The sequence below is a fragment of the Triticum aestivum genome, chromosome 3B, assembly GCF_018294505.1.
Source record: "Triticum aestivum cultivar Chinese Spring chromosome 3B, IWGSC CS RefSeq v2.1, whole genome shotgun sequence".
NCBI classification, from domain to species: Eukaryota; Viridiplantae; Streptophyta; class Magnoliopsida; order Poales; family Poaceae; genus Triticum; species Triticum aestivum.
In genome coordinates, this window is record NC_057801.1 from 506,586,763 (window position 1) to 506,613,821 (window position 27,059).

A 27,059-nucleotide genomic window follows, 5' to 3' on the forward strand; every position below is an offset into this window, starting at 1 on the left:
TACTTTTACTTCTATGGGAGGATGATATTTAAACCACTTCTCCTTGGGGAGATCAACATAAGTAGCAAAAGATTCACAGAAAGAAGCTACTATCTCAGAGTCAAGTCCATATTTAGTGCTAAACTTACGGAAAATATCGGTATCCATAGAAGATTTAACACAATCAAACTTAGGTGTCATACCTGACTTCTTACCTTTGTCGAGGTCCCAATCTTCAGAGTTGCGTTTAATTCTATCCAATAAATTCCATCTAAATTCAATAGGCTTCATCATAAAACAGCCAGCATAACAATTATCGAGCATGGTGCGATTGTTACCAGAAAGCCGAGCATAAAAACTTTGCATAATTACTTCTTTTGCGAGGTCATGATTGGGGCATGAATATAACATTGATTTAAGCCTCCCCAAGCTTGAGAGATGCTTTCTCCTTTGCGAGGCCAAAAATTATATATATAATTGCGATCACGATGAACAAGATGCATAGGGTAATACTTTTGATGAAATTCCAATTTCAATCTTTTATAGTTCCATGATCTCATATCATCACATAGCCTATACCATGTCAATGCGTCTCCCTCCAAAGATAAAGGGAAAGCCTTCTTCTTAACAACATCATCGGGTATACCTGCAAGCTTAAATAGTCCACAAATATCATCCACATAGCGTAGATGTTCGCCAGGATGCTTTGTTCCTGCAAAAGTGTTAGCTAGCAGTTTTTCCATCATACCCGAAGGAATCTGAAAAGGAGTTTCATTTTCAGTAGGTTCAATAGGTTCAGTAGGTTGAGGAGCAACTCTTGGCTCAACTGGATGGGGGTGAAGATACCCCGAACAAGCCCCTCAGACAATTACTTTCCATAGTAACAAGTGACAGAAAATTTCAGCACACTAAATAAATTTTCCTTACCAAATTCCACCTACCAAAGGCGCTTCACTCCCCGGCAACGGCGCCAGAAAAGAGTCTTGATGACCCACAAGTATAGGGGATCTATCGTAGTCCTTTCGATAAGTAAGAGTGTCGAACCCAACGAGGAGCAGAAGGAAATGATAAGCGGTTTTCAGCAAGGTATTCTCTGCAAGTACTGAAATAAGTGGTAACAGATAGTTTTTTGATAAGATAAATTGTAACGAGCAACAAGTAACAAAAGTAAATAAAGTGCAGCAAGGTGGCCCAATCCTTTTTGTAGCAAAGGACAAGCCTGGACAAACTCTTATAATAGGAAAAGCGCTCCCGAGGACACATGGGAATATCGTCAAGCTAGTTTTCATCACGCTCATATGATTCGCGTTCGGTACTTTGATAATTTGATATGTGGGTGGACCGGTGCTTGGGTGCTGTTCTTACTTGAACAAGCATCCCACTTATGATTAACCTCTATTGCAAGCATCCGCAACTACAACAAAAGTATTAAGGTAAACCTAACCATAGCATGAAACATATGGATCCAAATCAGCCCCTTACGAAGCAACGCATAAACTAGGGTTTAAGCTTCTGTCACTCTAGCAACCCATCATCTACTTATTACTTCCCAATGCCTTCCTCTAGGCCCAAATAATGGTGAAGTGTTATGTAGTCGACGTTCACATAACACCACTAGAGGTTAGACAACATACATCTTATCAAAATATCGAACGAATACCAAATTCACATGACTACTAATAGCAAGACTTCTCCCTTGTCCTCAGGAACAAACGTAACTACTCACAAAGCATATTCATGTTCATAATCAGAGGGGTAATAATGTGCATATAGGATCTGAACATATGATCTTCCACCAAATAAACCAACTAGCATCAACTACAAGGAGTAATCAACACTACTAGCAACGTACTAGCACCAATCCCGGACTTGGAGACAAGAATTGGATACAAGAGATGAACTAGGGTTTGGAGATGAGATGGTGCTGGTGAAGATGTTGATGGAGATTGCCCTCTCCCGATGAGAGGAGCATTGGTGATGATGATGGTGATGATTTTCCCCCTCCCGGAGGGAAGTGTCCCCGGCAGAATAGCTCTGCCGGAGCCCTAGATTGGTTCCGCCAAGCTTCCGCCTCGTGGCGGCAGAGTCTCATCCTGAAAGGTTGCCTTCTATTTTTTCTCATCGAAAGACTTCATATAGGAGAAGATGGGCGTCGGAGAGCCACCAGGGGGGCCACGAGGTAGGGGGCGCGCCCAGGGGGGCGCCCCCCACCCTCGTGAGCAGGGTGTGGGCCCCTGGCCTTCATCTTCGGCGACGATTTTTCTTTATTTATTTTAAGGTATTCCGTGGAGTTTCAGAACATTTGGAGTTGCGCAGAATAGTCCTCCAATATTTGCTCCTTCTCCAGCCCAGAATTGCAGCTGCCGGCATTATCCCTCTTCATGTAAACCTTGTAAAATAAGAGAGAATAGCCATAAGTATTGTGACATAACGTGAAATAACAGCCCATAATGCAATAAATATTGACATAAAGCATGATGCAAAATGGACGTATCAATTCCTACTAGGACTTGGAAGTCCTAGTAGGACTCCATAGACTTGGCGCGCTCCTAGGGGGCCGGCCTCTCTCCCTACCTCCTTTATATACAGGGGCAGGTGAAAAGATCGATATAGTTGACTAGAGGGGGGGGGGTGAATAGGCAACTAACAATTTTTAGCTTTTCTTTACCAAATTAAACTTTACATCAAAGTAGGTTGTCTAGATATGCAACTAGGTGAGCAACCTATATGATGCAACAACAACAAGCACACAAGGAAGCAAGGGATACAACACAAATAAGATTGCACAAGTAAAGGCATGAGATAACCAAGAGTGGAGCCGATGAAGACGAGGATGTGTTATCGAAGTTCCTTCCTTTTGAGGGGAAGTATGTCTCCGTTAGAGCAGTGTGGAGGCACATTGCTCCCAAAGAAGCCACTAGGGCCACCGTATTCTCCTCATGCCCCCACACAATGCGAGATGCCCTGATTCCACTATTGGTGCCCTTGAAGGTGACGGCCGAACCTTTACAAACAAGGTTGGGGCAATCTCCACAACGTAATTGGAGGCTCCCAACGACACCATGAAGCTTCACCACAATGGACTATGGCTCTGCGGTGACCTCAACCATCTAGGGTGCTCAAACACCCAAGAGTAAAAAGATCCTCTAGGGATTAGTGGGGGGGGGGTCAAATTTCTCTTGGTGGAAGTGTAGATTGGGGCCTTCTCACCCAATCCCGAGCAAATCAACAAGTTTGATTGGCTAGGGAGAGAGATCGGGAGAAAATGGAGCTTGGAGCAACAATGGATCTTAGGGTTGGAAGATGTGGTCTACTAGAGGAAGAAGACACCCCTTATATAGTGGAGAGACAAATCCAACCGTTATCCACTTAACTAGCCAGTGACCTGCGGTACTACCGCCCAAGACAAGCGGTACTACCGCAAGGGCTCACGGTACTACCGTGATGGACCGCGGTACTACCGTTGCTACGGCAGGAGCTAGCCCAGGCCTGAACCGCAAAGGCTGAGGGCGGTACTGCCGCTGACGCGGTACTACCGCTCCCCCTTGCGGTACTACCGCAAGGCAGGATTGGACTAGCCTGGGAAGGGCGCGGATGAATAAAAATACATCCGTGCCAACTTCCGCTGAAAATCAAACAATGCAAAACTCCGACAGGGTACTACCGCGCATGGCATGCGGTACTACCGCGCAGGGAGGGATGCGAAAAATTACATCCGCCCCTACGTCCGCTCATGTTGGTATGCCAGACCAGGACTCATGATACTACCGCGCGCATGGGGCAGTACTACCGCGTAGGGCACGGATGTAAAAAATTACATCCGCCCCTACAGCCGCACGAGTGGCTGAGTCTAGTCTGAGGCCACGGTACTACAACTCCTTAGGAGCGGGACTACCGCAAGGGTGTGCGGTACTACCGCGGGGGCCTGCGGTACTACTGCTCCTAAGAGTAGTACTACCGCATGCCTCAAAACAACAACACTAGGAATCCTTCTCTTTGCATTTAAATGAAGAAAACGGAGGATGCTCCAGAGTGCAAAGGGAAAGGCAGTGTAGAGGGAGTAAACGTGTACGTGATGATTCCACCTGAACCTTTCCAACGCGGACCCCCTCTTAATAGTACGGCTTTCCTACGACTCAAATCCACCGAAAAGAAACGTAGAAAAACGCCGTCTTCAATAGTCTTCGAGGGGCACCAAACCGTCTTGTGCCTAGTGACGAAACGTCTGAAATACTCAAGGCACACGATTAGTTCGCAAAAGCATTGTCATCAATCACCAAAACACCTTAGGGATAAATATGCCCTTACAATCTCCCCCTTTTTGGTGGATTGATGACAATACGGGATTTGCACAAGGGGATATAATATAGAACATAAGCAAACCCCACATCTCTAAAATATAGACGGGCTCCCCCTAGATGTGTGCTATCTAGATAAGTCCTTTGGACTGCACGGCACGTATACTAGGATCAACACTCTCCCTATATTTTATAGAAAATGCATAACTTGCAACAATAAGGCTAACACTAAACAAGATAGTAAATATGAGCAAGTCTCAATAAGGTACGAAAGAGTGCATATGTCTTACACCATATGATGGAACAAGTCTCACGAGCAAACTAAACCAAAGCAAGCAAGGTTCAACGGAACAAACGTGAGCAAAGTGTTGGAAATATGCCCTACAGGCAATAATAAAATGATTATTATTATATTTCCTTGTTCATGATAATTGTCTATTGTTCATGCTATAATTGTATTAATCGGAAACAGTGATACATGTGTGAATACATAGACCACAACATGTCCCTAGTGAGCCTCTAGTTGACTAGCTCGTTGATCAACAAATAGTCATGGTTTCCTGACTATGGACATTGGATGTCATTGATAACGGGATCACATCATTAGGAGAATGATGTGATGGACAAGACCCAATCCTAAGCATAGCACAAGATCGTGTAGTTCGTTTGCTAAAGCTTTTCTAATGTCAAGTATCAGTTTCTTAGACCATGAGATTGTGTAACTCCCGGATACCATAGGAGTGCTTTGGGTGTACCAAACATCACAACGTAACTGGGTGACTATAAAGGTACACTACAGGTATCTCTGAAAGTCTCTGTTGGGTTGACACGAATCGAGACTGGGATTTGTCACTCCGTATGACAGAGAGGTATCTCTGGGCCCACTCGGTAAGGCATCATCCTAATGAGCTCAATGTGACCAAGTGGTTGGTCACGGGATCATGCATTACGTAACGAGTAAAGTGACTTGCCGGTAACAAGATTGAACGAGGTATCGGGATACCGACGATCGAATCTCGGGCAAGTAACGTATCGATTGACAAAGGGAATTGCATACGGGATTACTTGAATCCTCGACATCGTGGTTCATCTGATGAGATCATCGAGGAGCATGTGGGAGCCAACATGGGTATCCAGATCCCGCTGTTGGTTATTGACCAGAGAGTCGTCTCGGTCATGTCTACGTGTCTCCCGAACCCGTAGGGTCTACACACTTAAGGTTCGGTGACGCTAGGGTTGTAGAGATATTAGTATGCGGTAACCCGAAAGTTGTTTGGAGTCCCGGATGAGATCCTAGACGTCACGAGGAGTTCCGGAATGGTCCGGAGGTGAATATTTGTATATAGGAAGTCTAGTTTCGGCCACCGGGAAAGTTTTGGGGGTCACCGGTATTGTACCGGGACCACCAGAAGGGTCCCGGGGGGGTCCACCGGGTGGGGCCACCTTTCCCGGAGGGCCCCATGGGCTTAAGTGGGAAGGGAACCAGCCCCTGGTGGGCTGGTGCGCCCCCCTTGGGCCTCCCCCTGCGCCTATGGTTGGAAACCCTGGGGGTGGGGGCGCCCCACCTGACTTGGGGGGCAAGTCCGCCCCCCTTGGCCCCCCCTTGAGATTCGATATCTAGGGGGGGCGCCCCCAGGGCCCCTATATAAAGAGGGGGGAGGGAGGGATGCACACCCAGGCCCCTGGCGCCTCCCTCTTCCCCCCGTAACACCTCTCCCTCTCGCTGAGCTTGGCGAAGCCCTGTCGAGATCCCCGCTACTTCCACCACCACGCTGTTGTGCTGCTGGATCTCCATGAACCTCTCCTTCCCCCTTGCTGGATCAAGAAGGAGGAGACGTCTCTCCGCTCCGTACGGCGCTAGGATCATCAGTGATTTGGATCACGATGAGTACGACTCCATCAACCCCGTTCTCTTGAACGCTTTCGCTCGCGATCTACAAGGATATGTAGATTCATCTCTCTCTCTCGTTGCTAGATGACTCCATAGATTGATCTTGGTGATGCGTAGAAATTTTTTATTTTCTGCAACGATCTCCAACAGTGGCATCATGAGCCAGGTTTATGCGCAGTTTCTATGCACGAGTAGAACACAATTTTGTTGTGGGCGTAGATTTTGTCAATTTACTTGCCACTACTAGTCTTATCTTGTTTTGGCGGCATCGTGGGATGAAGCGGCCCAGACCGACCTTACACGTACGCTTACGTGAGACAGGTTCCACCGACTGACATGCACTAGTTGCATAAGGTGGCTAGTGGGTGTCTGTCTCTCCCACTTTAGTCGGATCAGATACGATGAAAAGGGTCCTTATGAAGGGTAAATAGAAATTGGCATATCACGTTGTGGTTTTGGCGTAGGTAAGAATCATTCTTGCTAGAACCCTATAGCAGCCACGTAAAAACTTGCAACAACAATTAGAGGACGTTTAACTTGTTTTTGCAGCATATGCCTTGTGATGTGATATGGCCAAAAGGATGTGATGAATGAAATATATGTTATGTATGAGATTGATCATGTTCTTGTAATAGGAATCACGACTTGCATGTCGATGAGTATGACAACCGGCAGGAGCCATAGGAGTTGTCTTTATTTATTGTATGACCTGCGTGTCACTGAATAATGCCATGTAATTACTTTACTTCTTTGCTAAACCGTTAGCCATAGTAGTCGAAGTAATAGTTGACGAACAACTTCATGGAGACACGATGATGGAGATCATGGTGTCATGCCGGTGACGATGATGATCATGGCGCCCCGAAGATGGAGATCAAAGGAGCAAAATGATATTGGCCATATCATGTCAGTATTTGATTCCATGTGATGTTTATCATGTTTTTGCATCTTATTTGCTTAGAACGATGGTAGTAAATAAGATGATCCCTCATAACAATTTCAAGAAAGTGTTCCCCCTAACTATGCGTCGTTGCGAAAGTTCGTTGTTTTGAAGCACCACGTGACGATCGGGTGTGATAGATCCTAATGTTCACATACAACGGGTGTAAGCCAGATTTACACATGCAAAACACTTAGGTTGACTTGACGAGCCTAGCATGTACAGACATGACCTCGGAACACAAGAGACCAAAAGGTCAAGCATGAGTCGTATAGAAGATACGATCAACATGGAGATGTTCACCGATGATGACTAGTCTGTCTCACGTGATGATCGGACACGGTCTAGTTGACTCAGATCATGTATCACTTAGATGACTAGAGGGATGTCTATCTGAGTGGGAGTTCATTAAATAATTTTATTAGATGAACTTAATTATCATGAACTTAGTCTAAAACCTTTGCAAAATGTCTTGTAGATCAAATGGCCCACGCTCATGTGAACCTCAACTTCAACGCGTTCCTAGAGAAAACCAAGCTGAAAGATGATGGCAGCAACTATACGGACTGGGTCCGGAACCTGAGGATCATCCTCATAGGTGCCAAGAAAGCATATGTCCTAGAAGCACCGCTAGGTGAAGCACCCGCCCCAGCGAACCAAGACGTCATGAACGCTTGGCAGTCGCGTGTTGATGATTACTCCCTCGTTCAGTGCGGCATGCTTTACAGCTTAGAACCGGGGCTCCAAAAGCGTATTGAGCAACACGGAGCATATGAGATGTTCCAAGAGCTGAAAATGGTTTTCCAAGCTCATGCCCGGGTCAAGAGATATGAAGTCTCCGACAAGTTCTACAGTTGTAAGATGGAGGAAAATAGTTTTGTCAGCGAGCACATACTCAAAATGTCTGGGTTGCACAACCGCTTGTCCCAGTTGGACATTAACCTCCCGGATGAGGCGGTCATTGACAGAATCCTCCAGTCGCTCCCACCTAGCTACAAGAGCTTTGTGATGAACTACAATATGCAGGGGATGGTGAAAACTATTCCTGAGGTATTTTCAATGCTGAAATCAGCAGAGGTAGAAATCAAAAAGGAACATCAAGTGTTGATGGTCAATAAAACCACTAGTTTCAAGAAAGGCAAGGGTAAGAAGAACTTCAAGAAGGACGGCAAGGGAGTTGCCGCGCCCGGTAAACCAGTTGCCGGAAAGAAGCCAAAGCACGGACCCAAAACTGAGACTGAGTGCTTTTATTGCAAGGGGAACAGTCACTGGAAGCGGAACTGCCCCAAGTACTTAGCGGATAAGAAGGCCGGCAACACCAAAGGTATATATGATATACATGTTATTGATGTGTACCTTACCAGAACTTGTAGTAGCTCCTGGGTATTTGATACCGGTGCGGTTGCTCATATTTGTAACTCAAAACAGGAGCTGTGGAATAAGACGAGACTGGCGAAGGACGAGGTGACGATGCGCGTTAGGAATGGTTCCAAGGTCGATGTGATTGCCGTCGGCACGCTACCTCTACATTTACCTATGGGATTAGTTTTAAACCTCAATAATTGTTATTTAGTGCCAGCTTTGAGCATGAACATTGTATCTGGATCTCATTTAATACGAGATGGCTACTCATTTAAATCCGAGAATAATGGTTGTTCTATTTATATGAGAGATATGTTTTATGGTCATGCCCCGCTGGTCAATGGTTTATTCTTAATGAATCTCGAACGTGATGTTACACATATTCATAGTGTGAATACCAAAAGATGTAAGATTGATAACGATAGTCCCACGTATCTGTGGCACTGCCGCCTTGGTGACATTGGTGTCAAACGCATGAAGAAGATCCATACTGATGGACTTTTGGAGTCTCTTGATTTTGAATCATTTGACATGTGCGAACCATGCCTCATGGGCAAAATGACCAAGACTCCATTCTCCGGAACAATGGAGCGAGCAACCAACTTATTGAAAATTATACATACTGATGTGTGCGGTCCAATGAGCGTTGAGGCTCGCGGTGGCTATCGTTATGTTCTCACCCTCACTGATGACTTGAGTAGATATGGGTATGTCTACTTAATGAAACACAAGTCTGAGACCTTTGAAAAGTTCAAGGAATTTTAGAATGAGGCAGAGAATCAACGTGACAGAAAAATAAAGTTCTTACGATCAGATCGTGGGGGAGAATATTTAAGTCACGAGTTTGGTACGCACTTAAGGAAATGTGGAATTGTTTCACAACTCACGCCGCCTGGAACACCTCAGCGTAACGGTGTGTCCGAACATCGTAACCGCACTCTATTGGATATGGTGCGGTCTATGATGTCTCTCACCAACTTACCGCTATCATTTTGGGGATACGCTTTAGAGACAGCTACATTCACTTTAATAGGGCACCGTCTAAATCCGTTGAGACGACACCGTATGAATTATGGTTTGGAAAGAAACCTAAGCTGTCGTTTCTAAAAGTTTGGGGATGCGATGCTTATGTCAATAAACTTCAACCTGAAAAGCTCGAACCCAAGTCGGAAAAATGTGTCTTCATAGGACACCCTAAGGAAACCATTGGGTATACCTTCTACCTCAGATCCTAAGGCAAGATCTTTTTTGCCAAGAACGGGTCCTTTCTGGAGAAAGAGTTTCTCTCGAAAGAAGTAAGTGGGAGGAAGTGGAACTTGATGAAGTACTACCTCTTGAACCGGTAAGTAGCGCAGCTAAGGAAGATGTTCCTGTGGTGCCTGCACCGACTAGAGAAGAAATTAATGATGATGATCAAGGTACTTCGGATAAAGTTACTACAGAACTTCATAGGTCCACAAGGACACGTTCCACACCAGAGTGGTATGGCAACCCTATCCTGGAAATCATGTTGTTGGACAACGATGAACCTTTGAACTATGAAGAAGCAATGGCGGGCCCAGATTCAAACAAATAGCTTGAAGCCATGAAATCTGAGATAGGATCCATGTATGAAAACAAAGTATGGACTTTGACAGACTTGCCCGATGATCGGCGAGCGATAGAAAATAAATGGATCTTTAAGAAGAAGACGGACGCGGATGGTAATGTTACCATCTATAAAGCTCGACTTGTCGCTAAGGGTTATCGACAAGTTCAAGGGGTTGACTATGATGAGACTTTCTCTCCCGTAGCAAAGCTGAAGTCCGTCCAAATCATGTTAGCAATTGCCGCATACTATGATTATGAGATATGGCAAATGGAAGTCAAAATGGCATTCCTTAACGGCTATCTTAAGGAAGAACTGTATATGATGCAGCCGGAAGGTTTTGTCGATCCTAAGAATGCTAACAAGGTATGCAGGCTCCAGTGATCCATTTATGGGCTGGTGCAAGCATCTCGGAGTTGGAACATTCGCTTTGATGAGATGATCAAAGCGTTTGGGTTTATGCAGTCTTATGGAGAAGCCTGCATTTTACAAGAAAGTGAGTGGGAGCTCTGTAGCATTTCTCATATTATATGTGGATGACATACTTTTGATGGAAAATGATATAGAACTTTTGGACAGCATAAAGGCCTACTTGAATAAGTGTTTTTCAATGAAGGACCTTGGAGAAGCTGCTTATATATTAGGCATCAAGATCTATAGAGATAGATCGAGACGCCTCATAGGTCTTTCACAAAGCACATACCTTGATAAGATATTGAAGAAGTTCAATATGGATCAGTCCAAGAAGGGGTTCTTGCCTGTGTTGCAAGGTGTGAAATTGAGCTCGGCTCAATCCCCGACCACGACAGAAGATAAAGAAAAGATGAGTGTCATCCCCTATGCCTCGGCCATAGGGTCTATTATGTATGCCATGCTGTGTACCAGACCTGATGTAAACCTTGCCGTAAGTTTGGTTGCAAGACACCAAAGTAATCCCGGCATGGAGCACTAGACAGCGGTCAAGAATATCTTGAAGTACCTGAAAAGGACTAAGGATATGTTTCTCGTTTATGGAGGTGACGAAGAGCTCGTCATAAAGGGTTACGTCGATGCTAGCTTCGACACAGATCTGGATGACTCCAAGTCACAAACCGGATACGTGTATATTTTTAATGGTGGGGCAGTAAGCTGGTGCTGCAGCAAGCAAAGCATCGTGGCAGGATCTACATGTGAAGCGGAGTACATGGCAGCCTTGGAGGCAGCGCATGAAGCAATCTGAATGAAGGAGTTCATCACCGACCTAGGAGTTATTCCCAATGCGTTGGGGCTGATCACTCTTTTCTATGACAACACTGGAGCTATTGCCCTTGCCAAGGAGCCCAGGTTTCAAAAGAAGACCAGGCACATCAAGCGTCGCTTAGACTCCATTCATGAAAATGTTCAAGATGGAGACATAGATATTTGCAAAGTGCATACGGATCTGAATGTCGCAGATCCATTGACTAAACCTCTTCCGCGAGCAAAACATGATCAACACCAGAACTCTATGGATATTCGATTCATCATAGTGTAACTAGATTATTGAGTCTAGTGCAAGTGGGAGAATGTTGGAAATATGCCCTAGAGGCAATAATAAAATGATTATTATTATATTTCCTTGTTCATGATAATTGTCTATTGTTCATGCTATAATTGTATTAACCGGAAACAGTGATACATGTGTGAATACATAGACCACAACATGTCCCTAGTGAGCCTCTAGTTGACTAGCTCGTTGATCAACAGATAGTCATGGTTTCCTGACTATGGACATTGGATGTCATTGATAACGGGATCACATCATTAGGAGAATGATGTGATGGACAAGACCCAATCCTAAGCATAGCACAAGATCGTGTAGTTCATTCGCTAAAGCTTTTCTATTGTCAAGTATCAGTTTCTTAGACCATGAGATTGTGTAACTCCCGGATACCGTAGGATTGCTTTGGGTGTACCAAACGTCACAACATAACTGGGTGACTATAAAGGTACACTATAGGTATCTCTGAAAGTCTCTGTTGGGTTGACACGAATCGAGACTGTGATTTGTCACTCCGTATGACGGAGAGGTATCTCTGGGCCCACTCGGTAATGCATCATCATAATGAGCTCAATGTGACCAAGTGGTTGGTCACGGGATCATGCATTACGTAACAAGTAAAGTGACTTGCCGGTAACGAGATTGAACGAGGTATCGGGATACCGACGATCGAATCTCAGGGAAGTAACGTACCGATTGACAAAGGGAATTGCATACGGGATTTCTTGAATCCTCGACATCGTGGTTCATCCGATGAGATCATCGAGGAGCATGTGGGAGCCAACATGGGTATCCAGATCCCGCTGTTGGTTATTGATCGGAGAGTCGTCTCGGTCATGTCTACGTGTCTCCCGAACCCGTAGGGTCTACACACTTAAGGTTCGGTGACGCTTGGGTTGTAGAGATATTAGTATGCGGTAATCCGAAAGTTGTTCGGAGTCCTGGATGAGATCCCGGACGCCACGAGGAGTTCCGGAATGGTCCGGAGGTGAAGATTTGTATATAGGAAGTCCAGTTTCGGCCACCGGGAAAGTTTCAGGGGTCACCGGTATTGTACCGGGACCACCGAAAGGGTCCCGGGGGGTCCACCGGGTGGGTCCACCTATCCCAGAGGGACCCATGGGCTGAAGTGGGAAGGGAACCAGCCCTTGGTGGGCTGGTGCACCCCCCATGGGCCTCCCCCTGCGCCTAGGGTTGGAAACCCTAGGGGTGGGGGGCACCCCACCTGACTTGGGGGGCAAGTCCCCCCCCTTGGCCGACCCCCCCCCCCCGGCCGCCCCCCCCCCTTGAGATTGGATCTCTAGGGGGCCGGCGCCCCCAGGGCCCCTATATAAAGAGGGGGAGGGAGGGATGCGCACCCAAGCCCCTGGCGCCTCCCTCTTCCCCCCGTAACACCTCTCCCTCTCGCTGAGCTTGGCGAAGCGCTACCGAGATCCCCACTACTTCCACCACCACGCCGTTGTGCTACTGGATCTCCATCAACCTCTCCTTCCCCCTTGCTGGATCTAGAAGGAGGAGACGTCTCTTCGCTCCGTATGTGTGTTGAATGCGGATGTGCCATCCGTTCGGCGCTAGGATCATCGGTGATTTGGATCACGACGAGTACGACTCCATCAACCCTGTTCTCTTGAACGCTTCCGCTCGCGATCTACAAGGGTATGTAGATGCATCTCTCTCTCTCGTTGCTAGATGACTCCATAGATTGATCTTGGTGATGCGTAGAAAAAATTTATTTTCTGCAACGATCTCCAACACAAAGCAAACACAAGCACGACACAATACTCGCAAATCCCTACACTCTCTCCCCCTTTGGCATCGATACGCCAAAAAGGCAGAGAGGACACCTACAACACAAGTGTTGGCTCAAGCAGAGTAATCACTCGCACGCTCCTCGTTAGACTCGGCAGCAGGAACAGTCTCCTCGTTGTCCTCCTCAGAATCAGTCCACTTGAAGCTTTGTTTTGCCATCCACTCAGCCTCTGGAGTGATGCACTCCTCAGAACTGCCAGAAACATCCTCTCCAAAAAGCCGCATAATCTTCTTGTCACGGCGGCGACTCTCCTTGGAGACAACGTGAGCCCGATATTGCCCCTTTGCTTGCATACAGAACAATGCCTTCATCTTGTTCTTCAGCCTCTTAGCCCAAGATGGCTCAAAGGTGGGAGCGATGAAGCCCTCAGAGCTGTACTCGTCCGCCGCCTCCTCCTCATCCTCATCCGCGTCCACATCCATGGCAGCCGCGGCCTCAGCACGAGAAGTGGTGTTAGCCCACTGAGTCTTGACACGGAGCCTGATGGACTCATGTCGAATCCAACCAGGGGCCTCAAACTCCTCCTGAGGGTAGAGCTTCTCCCAAGTTGCCGAGATCAAATGAAACAGATAATGTCCATAGATGGGTACCTTGTGGTTGTATACCGCAAACCGAAGCTCACACCACATGATATGTGAGACATCAAGTGGTTGCGTTTGAGAGTTGCGCGCTTCCTCACACAGGAGCAGCATGTCCACAAGATAAGCATGCACTTGTCCTTGTCACCAATGCGTCGAAAGAGAGTGTTGCAGAAGATCTGGTACATGATGTCAAGGAATGAGTTGAGCACCCAAGATGACTTGCCACTGGAGAGCTTCTTCTCAACATAGAAGGGTTGAATCTTGTTCTTGTTGGCTGACTCGGGATTGGCATGAGGACGAACACCTTGGGGTGTGGCGAGCCCCTCATCCTGAACACCAAGCAAAGTCATGAACTCCTTCCACATAGCAGTCAGCTGCTGACCGTTGGTCATCCAAGTCATAGTCCGTTCCTCATTAGGATGAAAGTGCACCGAGGCAAAGAACTGAGCCACAATCTCAGGATCAAAGTCTTTGTGAAAAGAGATGATGTGCTCAATGCCAAATTGCTCCACTAGATCCAAAGCCTCACCAAAGTATTCCCAGTGCTTCTCTTGCCTCATATGATGCATGTCGATCCAGTGCACATCCACACAGATGTTTCTCTTGGCCTTGATCACATCCAGATAGATGAGATTCTGCTGCTTGGTCCAAAACAGGTCATTCCCTCGAAAGTTGGCACGAGGATGCACATAGGGATTGATCTTCCTTCGAGAGATGAACTCAGCAAGTGGCATCTCATCCATGCCCATGGTGGGTTCCTTGTCCTTGGTGGCGGTGGTCTTGGTCCTGCGCTGGGGGCATGGGAGCCCTCTGGAGCTTCATTTTGATTTCGCAGACGCTTGGAGCCCGTGTCACGGCTTGGATTGGAACAGCATGCAGAAGCACCCGAGCCACCACCTAAGACACAAACCACAAAACACGCACAAAAAGCGAGAAGGACCGATGCAAAGAACACAACAAAGCAGGTGAAACAATTAGAAGTAGCACATGATAATTGCCACATGAGGGATTTGAGACAACGGTAGTATCGCAGTGCTGTGCGGTACTAAAATTCTAGTCCTGCTCCTAGCCATGATAGTGTTGGAATATGCCCTAGAGGCAATAATAAAAGGATTATTATTATATTTCCTTGTTCATGATAATTGTCTTTATTCATGCTATAATTGTATTATCCGAAAATCGTAATACATGTGTGAAAACATAGACCATAACATGTCCCTAGTAAGCCTCTAGTTGACTAGCTCGTTGATCAACAGATAGTCATGGTTTCCTGACTATGGACATTAGATGTCGTTGATAACGGGATCACATCATTAGGAGAATGATGTGATGGACAAGACCCATTCCTAAGCATAGCACAAGATCGTGTAGTTCGTTTTGCTAGAGCTTTTACTATGTCAAGTATCTCTTCCTTAGACCATGAGATCGTGTAACTCCCGGATACCGTAAGAGTGCTTTGGGTGTACCAAACGTCACAACGTAACTGGGTGACTATAAAGGTGCACTACAGGTATCTCCGAAAGTGTCTGTTGGGTTGACACGGATCGAGACTGGGATTTGTCATTCCGTATTACAGAGAGGTATCACTGGGCCCACTCGGTAGTGCATCATCATAATGAGCTCAAAGTGACCAAGTGTCTGGTCACGGGATCATGCATTACGGTACGAGTAAAGTGACTTGCCGGCAACGAGATTGAACGAGGTATTCGGATACCGACGATCGAATCTCGGCAAGTAACATACTGTCTGACAAAGGGAATAGTATACGGGGTTGCTTGAATCCTCGACATCATGGTTCATCCGATGAGATCATCGAGGAGTATGTGGGAGCCAACATGGGTATCCAGATCCCGCTGTTGGTTATTGACCGGAGAGCCGTCTCGGTCATGTTTGCATGTCTCCCGAACCTGTAGGGTCTACACACTTAAGGTTCGGTGACGCTAGGGTTGTATGAATATGAGTATGCAGCAAACCGAATGTTGTTCGGAGTGCCGGATGAGATCCCGGACGTCATGAGGAGTTCCGGAATGGTCCAGAGGTAAAGAATTATATATAGGAAGTGTTGTTTCGGCCATCGGGAAATTTCGGGGTCACCCGGTATTGTACCAGGACCACCGGAAGGGTCCCGGGGTTCCATCGGATGGGGCCACCTATCCCGGAGGGCCCCGTGGGCTGAAGTGGGAGGGAACCAGCCCCTAGTGGGCTGGTGCTCCCCCCCCTTGGCCCCCCCAGCGCCTAGGGTTGGAAACCCTAGGGTGGGGGGGCGCACCACTTGCCTTGGGGGGTACTCCAGCCCCCGTGGCCACCGCCCCCCTTGGGAGATTCAATCTCCAGGGCCGGCGCCCCCCCTGGGGGCCTATATAAAGGAGGGGGGAGGGAGGGCAGCCACACCCTGAGTCTTGGCGCCTCCCTCCCCCTGCTACACCCCTTCCTCCTCCCGCAGTTGCTTGGCGAAGCCCTGTCGGAGTCCTGCTGCATCCACCACCACGCCGTCGTGCTGCTGGATCTTCATCAACCTCTCCTTCCCCCTTGCTGGATCAAGAAGGAGGAGACGTCATCCACTCCGTACGTGTGTTGAACGCGGAGGTGCTGTCCGTTCGGCGCTTGGTCATCGGTGATTTGGATCACGGCGAGTACGACTCCATCATCCCCGTTCTCTTGAACGCTTCCGCTCGTGATCTACAAAGGTATGTAGATGCACTCCTATCACTCGTTGCTTAGATGAACTCATAGATGGATCTTGGTGAAACCGTAGGAATTTTTTTTATTTTATGCAACGTTCCCCAACAGTGACATCATGAGCTAGGTCTATGCATAGTTCTCTATTGCACGAATAGAAAACAAATCTGTTGTGGGCGTAGATCTTGTCAACTTGCTTGCCACTACTAGTCTTTTCTTGCTTCAGCAGTATTGTGGGATGAAGCGGCCCGGACCGACCTTACACGTACGCTTACGTGAGACAGGTTCCATGGACTGACCTGCACTAGTTGCATAAGGTGGCTAGCGGGTGTCTGTCTCTCCTACTTTAGTTGGAGCGGATTCGATGAAAAGGGTCCTTATGAAGGGTAAATAGAAGTTGACAAAATCACGTTGTGGTTATTCGTAGGTAAGAAAACGTTCTTGCTAGAACCCAATTGCAGCCACGTAAAAGATGCAACAACAATTAGAGGACGTCTAACTTGTTTTTGCAGCAATTGTCATGTGATGTGATATGGCCAGAAGTTGTGATGAATGATGAATGATATATTGTGATGTATGAGATCATGTTCTTGTAATAGGAATCACGACTTGCATGTCGATGAGTATGACAACCGGCAGGAGCCATAGGAGTTGTCTTTATTTTTGTATGACCTGCGTGTCATTGAAGAACGCCATGTAAATTACTTTACTTTATTGCTAAACGCGTTAGCCATAGAAGTAGAAGTAGTCATTGGCGTGACAACTTCATGAAGACACGATGATGGAGATCATGATGATGGAGATCATGGTGTCATGCCGGTGACGAAGATGATCATGGAGCCCCGGAGATGGAGATCGAAGGAGCTATATGATATTGGCCATATCATGTCACTACTTTATATAATTGCATGTGATGTTTATTATGTTTTATGCATCTTGTTTACTTAGAACGACGGTAGTAAATAAGATGATCCCCTATAATAATTTCAAGAAAGTGTTCCCCCTAACTGTGCACCGTTGCTAAAGTTCATCGTTTCAAAGCACCACATGATGATCGGGTGTGATAGATCCTTACGTTCACATACAACGGGTGTAAGACAGTTTTACACATGCAAAACACTTACGGTTAACTTGACGAGCCTAGCATGTACAGACATGGCCTCGGAACACAAGAGACTGAAAGGTCGAACATGAGTCGTATGGAAGATACGATCAACATGGAGATGTTCACTGATGATGACTAGTCCGTCTCACATGATGATCGGACACGGCCTAGGTGACTCGGATCGTGTAACACTTAGATGACTAGAGGGATGTCAATCTGAGTGGGAGTTCATTAAATAATTTGATTAGATGAACTTAATTATCATGAACTTAGTCTAAAACCTTTGCAAATATGTCTTGTAGATCAAATGGCCAACGCTCATGTCAACATGAACTTCAACGCGTTCCTAGAGAAAACCAAGCTGAAAGATGATGGCAGCAACTATTCGGACTGGGTCCGGAACCTGAGGATCATCCTCATAGCAGCCAAGAAAGCATATGTCCTAGAAGGACCGCTAGGTGAAGCACCCATCCAAGAGAACCAAGACGTTATGAACGCTTGGCAGTCACGTGTTGATGATTACTCCCTCGTTCAGTGCGGCATGCTTTACAGCTTAGAATCAGGGCTCAAAAAGCGTTTTGAGAAACACGGAGCATATGAGATGTTCGAGGAGCTGAAAATGGTTTTTCAAGCTCATGCCCGGGTCGAGAGATATGAAGTCTCCGACAAGTTCTATAGTTGTAAGATGGAGGAAAACAGTTCTGTCAGTGAGCACATACTCAAAATATCTGGGTTGCACAACCGCCTGTCCCAGCTGGAGATCAACCTCCCGGACGAGGCGGTCATTGACAGAATCCTTCAGTCGCTCCCACCGAGCTACAAGAGCTTTGTGTTGAACTACAATATGCAGGGGATGGTGAAGACCATTCCTGAAGTATTTTCAATGCTGAAGTCAGCAGAGGTTGAAATCAAGAAAGAACATCAAGTGTTGATGGTCAATAAGACCACTAAGTTCAAGAAGGGCAAGGGTAAGAAGAACTTCAAGAAGGACGGCAAAGATGTTGCCTCGCCCGGTAAGCCAGTTGCCGGGAAGAAGTCAAAGAATGGACCCAAGCCTGAGACTGAGTGCTTTTATTGCAAGGGGAAGGGTCACTGGAAGCGGAACTACCCCAAATACTTAGCGGACAAGAAGGCCGGCAACACTAAAGGTATATTTGATATACATGTAATTGATGTGTACCTTACCAGTACTCGTAGTAACTCCTGGGTATTTGATACCGGTGCCGTTGCTCATATTTGTAACTCACAGCAGGAGCTGCGGAATAAGCGGAGACTGGCGAAGGACGAGGTGACGATGCGCGTCGGGAATGGTTCCAAGGTCGATGTGATCGCCGTCGGCACGCTACCTCTAAATTTACCCACGGGATTAGTTATGAACCTCAATAATTGTTATTTGGTGCCAAGTTTGAGCATGAACATTGTATCTGGATCTCGTTTAATACGAGATGGCTACTCATTTAAATCCGAGAATAATGGTTGTTCTATTTATATGAGAGATATGTTTTATGGTCATGCCCCGATGGTCAATGGTTTATTCTTAATGAATCTCGAACGTAATGTTACACATATTCATAGTGTGAATACCAAAAGATGTAAAGTTGATAACGATAGTCCCACATACTTGTGGCACTGCCGCCTTGGTCACATTGGTGTCAAGCGCATGAAGAAGCTCCATGCTGATGGACTTTTAGAGTCTCTCGATTATGAATCATTTGACACATGCGAACCATGCCTCATGGGCAAAATGACCAAGACCCCGTTCTCCAGAACAATGGAGCGAGCAACCAACTTATTGGAAATCATACATACCGATGTGTGCGGTCCAATGAGCGTTGAGGCTCGCGGAGGATATCGTTATGTTCTCACTCTCACTGATGACTTGAGTAGATATGGGTATGTCTACTTGATGAAACACAAGTCTGAGACCTTTGAAAAGTTCAAGGAATTTCAGAATGAGGTAGAGAATCAACGTGACCGAAAGATAAAGTTCCTACGATCAGATCATGGAGGAGAATATTTAAGTCACGAATTTGCTACACACTTAAGGAAATGTGGAATCATTTCACAACTCACGCCGCCTGGAACACCTCAGCGTAACGGTGTGTCCGAACGTCGTAATCGCACTCTATTGGATATGGTGCGATCTATGATGTCTCTTACCGATTTACCGCTATCATTTTGGGGATACGCTCTAGAGACAGCTACATTCACTTTAAATAGGGCACCGTCTAAATCCGTTGAGACGACACCGTATGAATTATGGTTTGGGAAGAAACCTAAGCTGTCGTTTCTAAAAGTTTGGGGATGCGATGCTTATGTCAAGAAACTTCAACCTGAAAAGCTCGAACCCAAGTCGGAAAAATGCGTCTTCATAGGATACCCTAAGGAAACCATTGGGTATACCTTCTACTTAAGATCCGAGGGCAAGATCTTTGTTGCCAAGAACGGATCCTTTCTGGAAAAAGAGTTTCTCTCGAAAGAAGTAAGTGGGAGGAAAGTAGAACTCGATGAAGTACTACCTCTTGAACTGGAAAGTACTGCAGCTCAGGAAAATGTTCCTGTGGTGCCTACACCAACTGGAGAGGAAATTAATGATGATGATCAAGGTACTTCGGATCAAGTTGCTACTGAACCTCGTAGGTCCACAAGGACACGTTCCACACCAGAGTGGTATGGCAACCCTATCCTGGAAATCATGTTGTTAGACAATGGTGAACCTTCGAACTATGAAGAAGCAATGGCGGTCCCAGATTCCAACAAATGGCTTGAAGCCATGCAATCCGAGATAGAATCCATGTATGAAAACAAAGTATGGACTTTGACAGACTTGCCCGATGATCGGTGAGCGATATAAAACAAATGGATCTTTAAGAAGAAGACGGACGCGGATGGTAATATTACCATCTATGAAGCTCGACTTGTCGCTAAGGGTTATCGACAAGTTCAAGGGGTTGACTACGATGAGACATTCTCTCCCGTAGCGAAGCTGGAGTCCATCCGAATCATGTTAGCAATTGCCGCATACTATGATTATGAGATATGGCAGATGGACGTCAAAACGGCATTCCTTAACGGCCATCTTAAGGAAGAACTGTATATGATGCAGCCGGAGGGTTTTGTCGATCCTAAGAATGCTAACAAAGTATGCAAGCTCCAGCGATCCATTTATGGGCTGGTGCAAGCATCTTGGAATTGGAACATTTGCTTTGATGAGATGATCAAAGCGTTTGGGTTTATGCAGACTTATGGAGAAGCCTGCGTTTACAAGAAAGTGAGTGGGAGCTCTGTAGCATTTCTCATATTATATGTAGATGACATACTTTTGATGGGAAATGATATAGAACTTTTGGACAGCATTAAGGCCTACTTGAATAAGTGTTTTTCAATGAAGGACCTTGGAGAAGCTGCTTACATATTAGGCATCAAGATCTATAGGGATAGATCGAGATGCCTCATAGGTCTTTCACAAAGCACATACCTTGATAAGATTTTGAAGAAGTTCAAAATGGATCAATCCAAGAAAGGGTTCTTGCCTGTATTGCAAGGTGTGAGATTGAGCTCGGCTCAGTGACCGACCACGGCAAAAGATAAAGAAGAGATGAGTGTCATCCCCTATGCTTCAGCCATAGGATCTATTATGTATGCCATGCTGTGTACCAGACCTGATGTAAACCTTGCCGTAAGTTTGGTAGGAAGGTACCAAAGTAATCCCAGCAAGGAACACTGGACAGCGGTCAAGAATATCGTGAAGTACCTGAAAAGGACAAAGGACATGTTTCTCATTTATGGAGGTGATGAAAGCTCGCCGTAAAGGGTTACGTCGACGCTAGCTTCGACACAGATCTGGATGACTCTAAGTCACAAACCGGATACGTGTATATGTTGAATGGTGGAGCAGTAAGCTGGTGCAGCTGCAAGCAGAGCGTCGTGGCGGGGTCTACATGTGAAGCGGAGTACATGGCAGCCTCGGAGGCAGCGCATGAAGCAATTTGGGTGAAGGAGTTCATCACCGACCTAGGAGTCATACCCAATGCGTCGAGGCCGATCAAACTCTTATGTGACAACACTAGAGCTATTGCCCTTGCCAAGGAGCCCAGGTTTCACAAAAAGACTAGGCACATCAAGTGTCGTTTCAACTCCATCCGTGAAAATGTTCAAGATGGATACATAGATATTTGCAAAGTACATACGGATCTGAATGTCGCACATCCGTTGACTAAACATCTTTCGCGAGCAAAACATGATCAACACCAGAACTCTATGGGTGTTCGATTCATCACAATGTAACTAGATTATTGACTCTAGTGCAAGTGGGAGACTGTTGGAAATATGCCCTAGAGGCAATAATAAAAGGATTATTATTATATTTCCTTGTTCATGATAATTGTCTTTATTCATGCTATAATTGTATTATCTGGAAATCGTAATACACGTGTGAATACATAGACCATAACATGTCCCTAGTAAGCCTCTAGTTGACTAGCTCGTTGATCAACAGATAGTCATGGTTTCTTGACTATGGACATTGGATGTCATTGATAACGGGATCACATCATTAGGAGAATGATGTGATGGACAAGACCCAATCCTAAGCATAGCACAAGATTGTGTAGTTCATTTTGCTAGAGCTTTTACTATGTCAAGTATATCTTCCTTAGACCATGAGATCGTGTAACTCCCGGATACCGTAAGAGTGCTTTGGGTGTACCAAACGTCACAACATAACTGGGTGACTATAAAGGTGCACTACAGGTATCTCCGAAAGTGTCTGTTGGGTTGACACGGATCGAGACCGGGATTTGTCACTCCGTATTACGGAGAGGTATCACTGGGCCCACTCGGTAGTTCATCATCATAATGAGCTCAAAGTGACCAAGTGTCTGGTCACGGGATCATGCATTACGGTACGAGTAAAGTGACTTGCCGGCAATGAGATTGAACGAGGTATTGGGATACCGACGATCGAATCTCGGGCAAGTAACATACCGTCTGACAAAGGGAATAGTATACGGGGTTGCTTGAATCCTCGACATCGTGGTTCATCCGATGAGATCATCGAGGAGTATGTGGGAGCCAACAAGGGTATCCAGATCCCGCTGTTGGTTATTGACCGGAGATCCGTCTTTGTCATGTCTGCATGTCTCCCGAACCCGTATGGTCTACACACTTAAGGTTCGGTGACGCTAGGGTTGTATGAATATGAGTATGCAGCAAACCAAATGTTGTTCGGAGTCCCGGATGAGATCCCGGACGTCACGAGGATTTCCGGAATGGTCCGTAGGTAAAGAATTATATATAGGAAGTGCTGTTTCGGCCATCGGGAAAGTTTCGGGGTCACCCGGTATTGTACCGGGACCACCAGAAGGGTCCCGGGGGTCCACCGGGTGGGGCCACCTATCCCGGAGGGCCCCGTGGGCTGAAGTGGGAGGGAACCAGCCCCTAGTGGGCTGGTGAGCCCCCTTGGGCCCCCCTGCGCCTAGGGTTGGAAACCCTAGGGTGGGGAGGCGCACCACTTGCCTGGGGGGGCACTCCACCCCCCCTGGCCGCCGCCCCCCTTGGGAGATTCAATCTCCAGGGACGGTGCCCCCCTGGGGGCCTATATAGAGGAGGGGGGAGGGAGGGCAGCCGCACCCTGAGTCTTGGCGCCTCCCTCCCCCTACTACACCTCTTCCTCCTCCCGCAGTTGCTTGGCGAAGCCCTGCCGGAGTCCTGCTGCATCCACCACCACGCCATCGTGATGTTGGATCTTCATCAACCTCTCCTTCCCCCTTGCTGGATTAAGAAGGAGGAGATGTCATCCGCTCCGTACGTGTGTTGAACACGGAGGTGCTGTCCGTTCGGCACTTGGTCATCGGTGATTTGGATCACGGCGAGTACGACTCCATCATCCCCGTTCTCTTGAACGCTTCCGCTCGCGATCTACAAAGGTATGTAGATGCACTCCTATCACTCGTTGCTTAGATGAACTCATAGATGGATCTTGGTGAAACCGTAGGAAATTTTTTTATTTTCTGCAACGTTCCCCAACAGGTAGTACCGCGCCAGGGAGGCATGGTAGTACCGTATCTAGGTGCGGCAGTAAAATTTTAGTGTCGTGCCTCACGCGGTAGTGCCGCTCCCGAGGAGCGGTAGTACCGGACGAGCGGTAGTACCGCACCGGAGATGCGGTAGTACCGCACGGTTTCAAATCTGAAACAACAACTAGATCTGTGCACAGCCGTGACAACAACGCGGTACTACGGTCAATCAAATCCATCACGCAACATAGCAAGTACCATCTCTACGCATTACTTCTCTCCTACATCCTACTCTTGCAAAGATTTAGCCTAAAATCTCAAGAACATCATGCATCTACCCAAAAACCTAGAAGCAAAAGAACAAGCCAAAAAGAGAGGGATATGGGGAGAAACCTGGGTCCATGGCAAGAGGAACTAGTGGGGAACGATCCCACCGGTCGGAATCCAAGGAGAGCGGCCGGAGACGGAGATCCGGCGAGGGCCTCCGGCGCTGGTCTTGGGCAGGAGAGAGAGAGGCAGTGTGGGGAGAAAGAGTGAATGGGTATGGGGGAGTTGGAACTCCCCCTGCCCGCTCTTAACCCCACGTGCTCGCTACTCCACGGTAGTACCACATGTCCTTGCTGTAGTAATGCCTGGGCGGAAGTACCACGCCTTGGGCGGTAGTACTGCTCCACCAGCGGCTGTAAAAAATTACTGCCGTGCTAGTTGCGGTAGTACCATGTCCTTGCGGTAGTACCGTGGCAACCTACGGTAGTACCGTGAACCCAAGAAAACGTAGTTTCACACAAAAGAAAGAAACACCTTTGCACGGAACCTTCAAGCGAACGAACACACCAACGAGCTAACAAACTAGACACCACAAGCACAAGCTCGGCACGAAGAACAAAAAGCAAGAGACAACAAGGACCAAAAACGAGACACAACCTCTCCACGGAGAGGGCGGTGGCCGGAGCCACCTATGTTTGAGTCGATTGGTATGGCACCGCGAAGAATTATCCTTGGGCCATGACCAAAACTCGTCTTTTAAGCACAAGTACCATAAAAAATGGCTAATGTGAAAGAGTTGATCAATTTATGCATAATGGGGGGAGGGAGAGTTCATTGAGAGAACAACACTCCCCCTATGTCCATGCCTACACCTAAACTAGACAACAAGTTGAGTGTGGTGGGGTGTGCAAGGGTTCAAGTCACATTGCTTGAATCAATGATATTTAGCTCATTCCTTAACTTGCGAAATATTGCTTCATCCAAGGGCTTCGTGAAAATATCTGCAAGGTTATCATGAGTGTTGACATAGTTGAGCTCGATCTCCCCTCACCTAATATGATCCCGGATGAAGTGATACCGAATCTCAATATGCTTTGTCTTGAAGTGTTGCACCGGGTTGAGAGAAATCTTGATGGCACTTTCATTGTCACACCAAAGAGGCACTTTGTCACAAATGACACCGTAATCCTTTAAAATTTTCCTCATCCATAAGAGTTGTGCACAACAACTACCGGCCGCCACATACTCCGCTTTGGTGGACGAGAGAGACACACAACTTTGCTTCTTGGAAGACCAACTCACCAAAGAGCAACCAAGAAATTGGCACCCTCCAGAAGTGGACTTCCTATCCACTTTGTCTCCTGCCTAATCAGAATCCGAATATCCTTCAAGCTTGAAATTTGCTCATCTTGGGTACCATAAGCCAAAGTTTGGGGTATGAGCCAAATATTGAAAGATTCGCTTGACCGCAGGTGGCTTTCCTTCGGTGAAGCTTGAAACCGTGCACAAATTCCCACACACAACATGATATCCGGTCTAGATGCACAAAGGTAAAGCAAGGAGCCAATCATGGAGTGATATACCTTTTTATCCACCGCTTTACCATTTGGATCAATGTCAAGTTGGCACTTGGTGGGCATTGGGGTGGAAGCCGGCTTGACATCACTTAGCTTGAATCTCTTTAGCATGTCTTGAGTGTATTTGGCTTGGTTGATGAAGGTTCCTTCTCTTCTTTGCTTGATTTCGAACCCGAGAAAGACTTCAACTATCCCATCATAGACATCTTGAACTTTGAGGTCATGAGAGCGTCAAATTCTTCATTGAAAGCTTTGTTAGGGGAACCAAAAATAATATCATCAACAAATAGTTGGCACATAAACAACTCCCTTTGACCTTCTTAGTAAAAAGAGTGGGGTCGATTTTCCCGATTTTGAACCCACGATCTTTTAGCAACTCCGTAAGATGCTCATACCATGGACGTGGGGCTTGTTTAAGGCCATAGAGCGCCTTGTGGAGTTGGTACACGTGCTCGAGGAAATAGGGATATTCAAACCCGGGGGGTTGTTTAACATACACCAACTCATTAATGGGACCATCAAGAAAAGCACTCTTCACATCCATTTTTTGCAACATGAAATTCTGATGCGAAGCATAAGCAATCAACAAATCAATAGATTCAAGGCGAGCAACGGGAGCAAAGGTTTCACCGTAGTCGATACCCTCGACTTGGGAGTAGCCTTGTGCCACCAAACGAGCCTTGTTGCGAACAATGATCCCATGAGCATCTTGCTTGTTCTTGAATATCCACTTGGTCCCAATGACATTATGCTTCCCGGTTGGCCTTGGCACTAGTTTCCACACTTGGTTGTGCTTGAAGTTGTTGAGTTCTTCATGCATGGCATTGAGCCAATCTGGATCCTCGAGTGCCTCATAAACCTTTTGGGGTTCGACACAAGAAACAAACGCATGATGTTCACAATAGTTTGCTAATTGTCTATGATTGCTTACCCCATTTCTTAGGCTTCCGACCACATTCTCCATAAGATGACCTTTGGTGGTGAACTTGGAAGCGATCTTCACGGCACGGAGGGGTAACTTGATCATCTTGAGCGTCGTCTTGAGCTTGTTCTTGATCTTGAACTTGCTCGAAGGGGAGAACTTGACCTTGGGCATCATTGGGTGGTTCACCACCATCTTGAGGTTGATCTTGCCCTTGATCTTGTTCAAGAGGTTGAGGGCCTTCACTTTGTTCTTCAGAAGCGTGTGGGTCTTGGGTTGGTGATGACTCCACTTGAGTGGAGCATTGTCCTTCTCCTTCGGCCACAAGGGGTTCCTCAATGGGTAGGATATGACCAACACCCATTCTTCTTATGGCTTGGGGAGGAATTTCATCACCTACATCACAAGTACCACTTTGCTCCACTTGGGAGCCGTTATTTTCGTCAAACTCCACGTCACACGTCTCCTCAATGAGTCCACTAGACTTGTTGAGGACACGGTAAGCATGAGAGTTTGTAGCATAA